Below are 8,245 nucleotides of genomic sequence, written 5' to 3' on the forward strand. Positions count from 1 at the left end.
AATCATATGAAGTAGAAAATATGCACATAAAAGAGTACAACAGTCTATAACCCAGTAGACAAAGAATAATTGGGAAATTTTTTAAAACAAACGGTATTAAAGCTGTCGCAAATGTTTTATTCTAAATTATTATGATATTTATACAGTTATGGCTAATTTTGGTAATTTTTGATCTATACAGATAGAAGTTTCAAAGGAGTTATGTATATTCAACCACACTTGATGAGTTTTAATTTAGTCTATAGTAATAGTGGTTAAATCATGATGTATGCTTTTCTGGGTCGTTTAATAAAAGTTGACATGACACGAAATAGCCCATATTTACAGCAAGACCGGCATAATCCAATCGTTTCAAGAAAAATGGCTTTGAAAGTTTAATTATATTTTACTTTAAAAAAAAAAACACCTTTTAAACAAATCAAAGGGATTTGAAAAATTAAACCACCTTATATCTAATGTTTGTTGGGTAATACACCCACACACTAAACTTAATATAAACATGCATTAGTAAATACGTATGTATATAAATGTGTGGTTGTATTTGGTATATTTAAGTAACAAATGACGGATGTGAAAAGCAATAAAATTATTGAGGATAAATAATGTCCGAAAAAAACGAAAGAAAAAAACCACAACTGTAAGATGACACTAGACAAATGCCAGCTCAAAACAAAAACTTCCCCTCCAAAAACAAAACAACAAAAGCAGGAAAAAGGAAAAACTGAAATCATAAAAAGACAAAGCTTTCACATTGCGAAAATGGCAATAAAAATATAAACGGGAATAGATGACGAAAAAAAAAACAAACAAATAAGAAGAATGTAATAGAATAAAAATAAAATGAACAAAATATAAAAATGAAAAAATTGCGTTGATAATAAAAAACAAAATCGAAAAAACAGCAGTAGAACAACAAAATAAATTGAATTCTTCATATGACGAACGGAAAAGAGGGTCTGGCAAATGTAAATAAAACAAACATAAATATTTGATACAAAAAACTGACGCCTAAGTAGAAGTTACTAAGCCTTATAGCGAAAGTTTAAATTTAAATGTTTCTCTGATCTACTCTAAATTTTACATTTGTTTTCAAATCGAACACCACCAAAAGAGAATATCGTCAAGAGAATATCGTCAAGTGATCATTTTGTTCGCCTGAAATATCAGGCAAAATTGCTATTGTGATCCTGAACTATAGTTGATTTTCTATTAACAAATTTTTACAACTGGAGACATTTTTCACGCCAAAGAAGTTAGCGAACAAAAAAAGAGAAAATGGTTCATATTTCACGTGAAATTTCGATTGGCGATAGGGGTAAATGAGATCTTAAGACAATCTATTTTCTGTGTATGTAAAACACTACCGGAATGGATCTAGGACTCACGATATGATATTTTTTATAATAATTTTTTTTAACAGAAATGTTCATAATTCTCTTGAAACTTCCTTTTTAAGTAAGTTCACTCGCTTTATAATCCAGGCCTTATTGCGTTCGGCTACTTCAATTTTGTGTTAAACGATTTATATCGGTCTCACTGGAATACGCTTTACTATAGAACGAAGTGTTCAAATTTGGTTTGATTAGTTTTTGGACTAAAAAAATGGTTCTTTGCCCGCAGAAGCTATATGTTTTCAGAATACTTAAATTTTTCACAATAATCGACCAAAATTTCTCAGGCTTTGACTTTATAGTTATAATTTTTCTGCTAGTGACGATAAATTCATTTAAGATTTATATAGACTATATAGTCATAGTTATATAAAAATAACTTTTCATTTGGACTGCAATTAAATTTTAAACACTTCAACTACCTTTAAATTTTCTCATCGGATAGTTTTAGATTAAACTACAGTAAAACTTCGATATAACGAAAAACTCAATATATCGCAGTTGGAAATTATGTCTTAACAACAATGTCCGAAGTGATTCATTACATACAAATCATCAGATGATGACATTTTACATTGGACGACTTGATGACATTTGAGCATTTTTTCTACAGATTCATGTCTTGGCAGAGACTTATCACCACCAGCAAATATGTTTCACATTACACAACTCTATATCACAAATCCTTTTAAAACAAGTAGGAAAGTATAGTCAGTCGGGCAAGGCCGACCATATGATACAATACCAGCTATGTGTATATTTGAAAAATATAAAGATCCGAAAATATTTTATTGAAGTATATTAAAAATTGAGCCCTTAACATTGCGCACAAGGTTTACGTGAACGTCCAGCCAGCCGGACAGACAAACGGACGGATACGTCTTAATAGTGCGTAACAAACATCATCACTAACGCATAATAAATACGTAGGATATAGATATATGGGCATTTCCACCAAAAATTCTACTTTTGTTACATCACGTCACGCATGATATCTTAAGATCATTCATTTCGATTAACCTCTTCATTTTCTTAAGTACAGACCTATTTGAACTCTACATAAAAATATAAACAATTAAAAATATGTTTTTCCTAAGATATATTCAATGGTGCATGACGTCTTGTGACAAAAAAAGTTAAGTGTAAAAAGGCATTTCTAATGACGCAATATTTATTGTTTCTTGATTCCAGTTTTTCACAAAAGTTTTGTAAATACCAAACAATCCTTATATAACGAATTGTTTTCTGGGTCCCTTAATAAAACTCTCTATAGCTAACGTTTTCATACAGAAATACAATATATCTATAACAAAGAAATTCTGATTTATAAAACCTCAATATAGCGAAATATTCATCCAAAAGCCTCTAACAAAGTTAGAATTAAACAAAATCGAAGATAGAGCAAAGTCAGTCGTGTTACAAAAACAACGAGCAATTTTTAAATACGCAGCAGATCGAAAAATTCATTCACATCCGAGAAATACGATTAAAAATATAGTAGAAAAAATAATTCTATTTAATCCAAGTTGTTTTAAAAACGTAAAAAGTTTACCAAATTAACTACGCTGCGAACAAAAAAGTTTAGATGTCAAGCGATATATAAAGTTTTACAACGATATAACTAAAGCCAATACTGTGAAGTATAATAAAATTCGATCCAAAAAAGCTATGATGTCAAGCGATATAAAAAGTTTTGCAACGATATAACTAAAGCCAGTACTGTGAAGTATAATCAAAATTCAAAATTTTCCTACCAAATTTCATAAAGATCGCTCCTTAATTTACCCTAGAATACATATATATTATCCCATTTCTAGTTTATTATGGAATCAAGGTAAAATTGGACAAAAAATACTTTTTGGAAGATATTCTTCACTATTTCAAATTCTATAGAGCTCAGTTCATAATTGACTTAAGCCCCCATTAAGCTCCTTAAACCTAAGTCCATCTATAGGACCACCTTTCATCTTTGTTTAATATTTGTAATGTCGTCTAAAAGTCTAATCTGTGGACTTTAAAATAAAGGTTTAGGTACGATTATGGCCAAACTTTAGGACTCGATATCATGAAAACCTGATGAGTTGTTTCTTGGTGAATTCGACACATTTTATATTAAGGAAGAAATATGTACTGTCAAAGATCGGTATAACGAATACACACATATTAACATTACCAGTCTTCTATAACGAATAGTAAAGGGAAATTTTCTTTTTTCCTTCCTCTGCTTTTAATTAAAACTTGAACAGAATTAAAGAGTTAAAAATATTAATGGCAAATAAGAGAGATTATGAAGAATAAAGTCTGAAAGAAACAAATCTGGGCCCGAATTGCGGCATACGATACCGATCGAAATCTCAATAGAATCTAAATGGAGATTTCGATCGATATCGTATGCCATAATTTGGGCCCTGAAATTCAAATCTTAAATTCGATTCGATATGAAAACACCTAATAGAAAGAACCAAAAACCTGATGGAAAACTTTACTTTTTGAAACAGTAGAAATAAGAAAAAACAGATAATTGGCATTAAAATGGTAATCATTATAGAAATCAAGTTTAGTTTAACACAACAAGCCCAACGAAATTACCACTAGGATATAATGTAGGGTACCTTGTAATAATATTTATACATATTACGTACTAGGATAAAGAAAAACAATAACAAAGACAACAATAAAGAATGTAGGGAGGGAAATGAAAGGAAATGTTAAAAACGTAAACCAGTGTCTCTGTTACTGTTGTTTTCACAAAAACAAGGGAAAAAGTCAATAAAAACAAGGCAACAAAAAGTAATTTAAGACCAACAACAACAAAAAACAGCAAATACCCTGGCACAATAATAATTTACTTTAAAAACATTTTTTTTTTTTTTTTTCAAAATACATACATTAACTTTTAGAAGAATAATAACAATAAATAAAAATGTTTGGTTACATACAAAAATAAAACAACAAATTTATTTAATAAAATAAAAATAAACGGTATAATAAAAATTTGTTTTTAAACGACAAGTAGCTATAGAATATTTTAAAAAGGCATAGCCTAAAAAAGGTGTAAATAGCAAAATTTTCGTTGTAGAAAAGGGCTTAAACAAAAAGTGAGGAAAAAGGGGACTTAAAAACACAAAAAAATATTTGATAATTATTGACTTAAATAATTTTAACACGAACCTTCTTTTTTGTAAATATTTTGGGGAATTTATTAAAAATTTAACTTTGTTTTTGTATTTAGTATTATTTTGTATATTGTTGTTAATTTAAAGCCAAACAAAACACAGCGTGTTTGTTATTTTATTTTATTTCTTTTGTTTGTATTTTTATTCATGTTATTATTATTTTTATTTTGTTTTGTTTACATTTGATTAAACACTTTTTTATATACAGCTTGTTTTGTTTTTGTTTTTTTTTTAACAAAAATGATGATAACACTAATTTTAATATATTTATTCGTACAATTATTTTAATAAAACGCACATTCAATTTCTATGTAATAAATTAATTTGCATTTTTTTTTTTACTTAATTCAAAACACTATATTTTATTTTATTAATTTTTGTTAATTTTCAATAAATTTTTCTTCAAATACCAAAAACCTTGTTGTATTAAGAATTTATTTCATAATTCTTTTTCAAAAACCGCCGGTAATAATAACCATCAGCCTTAAATAACAATAACACTTCTGTTTTCAATTTTCCTTTTGGAAGGAGCAAAATATCCGTTATTTCTATTAAAACATGTCAAACGTTTGACTTTACTACGTGTACTAAGAAGAAATAAAATAACAAAACTCAATTTTTACTCCCAAAAAGGGGGAAGGGGGTAGGTCAGTGGTATTTTTTTATTTTTCTTCTTCTTTTATATTGTCTCACTTTTACTCTCTTTCAAATTGTTTTTATTGTAATTCGCACATAAACTAAGTAACTCGAAAAATACCGTTATTGTATTACAAACACCCAATGTAAAGCTGCTTTTTAATAAATTTTTTTATTGCTCAAAAAAAAAACAAATAAAGTAAAATTTTTGTATTATTTTGTAATTTTTTGTTAAACTTTTGTTAATTTTGTTGATTATTGCAATTGTTGTTTTTTATTAACAATTGTTACATTTAATATTTCACTTAGCTTAGCAGTTAGCTTGTTTTTTTTCTTGATTTTTTTTTTTTTGCTTAATATTTGTTTAATTTACTTTATTTCACTTTGCATATATATTTTTGATAATTCATTTTTGCTCCCGTTTAGCTATGGCGCCACTTTGCGACTGCTAAAGTCTAGGGACCTAAGAATTGTGCCAAGTCTGCTTTTTCCAGTCATAATTTTACAACTGTCATGTAAGCATTATTTTCACCTTAAATTTTCTTCACAATTGTTTTTGTTGTCGTTCTAAGTGCGTAAAAGAGAGTACACGAGTATTTGGGAGTGTATGTGTTTGTGAGTGTTGTTTAGTTTTTTTGTTTACTCTCAATAATTACATACATATATATGTATGTATATATTTTTTTGTTAGTTTTGGCAAATTTGCCTTTTTGCTCTATTTATATGAAAACATACACTCAGCTGGTGGGTGTTCTATGGAATAGATTGCCATATTTTGCAAAGAATATAACGGGAAAATATGTTTGCTGAATGAAAACTGAATTGTCCTTTTTTGAATCGTAGACCAACTATGGACCAACTCCAAAATTTCTAAGGTTTGCCATTTTTATGCATATCTACAACAATATTACATGTAGTCCACGACAACAACTTATAAAAAGTACTTTTACAAAAACAAACCAAACTAAATATAAGCTAAAATCCTTTAAGGACTCTCGTTTCCCCTCTACGACTACACTAAACTGTTTGTAATGATTCTTTAAGTGATGAAGCATTACTTTTTGTACCCACCATCAAAACAAATGATGCTTTATTGATTTTGTGATTCCGTTTATAACACATCTATATAATTGAAGTACACAGAGGGAAAAAGAAATATACCCGCCTGGTACCAAATTGACACGAAACTGTTTATAATTTTTCAATAACATCCGTTGTCAAAGTATATACATACGTACGACAACACTATGTAATTTTGACAATATTGCAATAATTCGTTGTCGAAATCTAAATTTTATACACATCCGTTGTTTAAATGTTAACAAACGTGGTAAGCTAACTATTTACAAACAATCCGTTGCCAATAGTGAGCTTACCACGTTTGTTAACATTTAGACAACGCATGTGTATAAAATTTAGATTTCGACAACGAATTGTTGACAACGCAACGTTGTACATGGTGTTGTCGTACGTATGTATATACTTTGACAACGGATGTTATTGAAAAATTATAAACTCTTTGGTGTCAATTTGGTACCAGGCGTGTATATATCCTATTCCCTCTATGAAACTGTGTATGATAATTCTTTCTGTGATGGAGCACTACTTTTTATACCCACCATCAAAACAGGTGAGGCTATATTAATTTTGTGATTTCGTTTGTAACTCATCGATATAATGCAGGTAGACCCTTTTGTGCTAAGTATCTATATTCTTATTCGATTTTAAGTCATGTTTGTGAGTCTATTTAAAACACGATAGTCTCCGAACGAAAAGAGAAAGATTGCAGTCGTGCATATACTGTTTGTTATAGCGAACATCTTTCCATATTTGACCCTATCCTCCATATAAGGTTTCCTGCAAAAAATGGTCTTAACTTACAGAACTAAGTAAGTTTTGTAAGACCCAAAATATCTCTCATAAGTTTCGGAAAAATCCATCCGATAATATTACACCTTTTCGAGTAAATCTGTTTATTGTCAATACATCGTTCAATCTAACCAAGCCCCCATTATTAAAGGGTATATCACGAAAATCTCCCTGATTTTATATTAATATCGATAATGTCCTTATAAAAGGTCACTTTTCGAAATTGATGGTGAGTATATAAAATTAAACATAGGCGAATATGACCGATTTCAACTTTTTTAAATAGGTTTAGTTATTGAGCCTAAATAACGCAACTTCATAGATTATATTAAAAAATTCGACTTCTACTTTGATAATAACGTTTACATGAACACAAAGACAGATCGGACAAACAGATGAAAGGACGGATATGGTTTAATCAAGTCAGAAAATTATTCCAAGTCGATTAGTCATCAGCACATTATTAAAATATTAAAGTATTAAAATAAAAATATCAAGACTATCAGAAGTGTAAATAAAACTTTTGGAAACAATACAATATATCATAGCAAAAAAATATGGTAACTCTATGTCATAATATTCTCTTTCAATCTAGTTAACCCCATTCATAAGTAACCGTTGGGGGTAAGTTTTTTTGTTTATGAAAAGTTAAACTGGTCAAAATATTTTATTTTAACAGTGGGACAAAATCAAGTGAAAAATTAAAAAGAAACAAAAAATATTGACAGTTACTTGAATATTTAAAGGGTGTCAAAGGTAAAATTATGTATTGTTTTTAATTTTTATTACAGATAAATAATAAAAAATAATAAATAACAAAAAATTATTTCAATGTTTAACAAATAAATTAAATGTAAATGAAGTCCTCATATTTTCATAAAGTTCTTATCAGAGGTAAATATGTATTTGTTATTCATAAGACATGGGGGCGTATGATTTATATGTCTATCAAAGTTATAATATTAAGCATACTTTAAAATTACATAATATGTACATATTTCAAATGTATATCATTAGTTACTAAATATTCCACTCATTACTAATTACTTCATTCATTACCCACTGTAATTAAGTTGACAAGTGCTAAACACATGTCAGTAAACCGGAACAATATATTTAAATTTAATCACTCAGTGAGTGTGCGCTTTGCATACTCAATGAGTATATTGTAAG

At 28.5% G+C, this 8,245-nt stretch overlaps 1 protein-coding gene across 1 annotated transcript in view; it reads right to left on the bottom strand.

Moving 5' to 3' along the window:
- Window positions 1–5,715, bottom strand: part of LOC119607148 (cGMP-specific 3',5'-cyclic phosphodiesterase) — a 136,373-nt gene extending 130,658 nt beyond the window's left edge. The window contains exon 1 of the mRNA XM_037960950.1: window positions 4,563–5,715. The gene's annotated coding sequence lies outside the window, so the exon portion shown is untranslated. The remainder of the gene's footprint in view (window positions 1–4,562) is intronic.
- Window positions 5,716–8,245: the final 2,530 nt, after the last annotated feature.

The sequence above is a fragment of the Lucilia sericata genome, unplaced genomic scaffold (genome assembly GCF_015586225.1).
Source record: "Lucilia sericata isolate MDLA Ls3-8-SP2 unplaced genomic scaffold, ASM1558622v1 Contig000664F_arrow, whole genome shotgun sequence".
Classification (NCBI taxonomy): Eukaryota; Metazoa; Arthropoda; class Insecta; order Diptera; family Calliphoridae; genus Lucilia; species Lucilia sericata.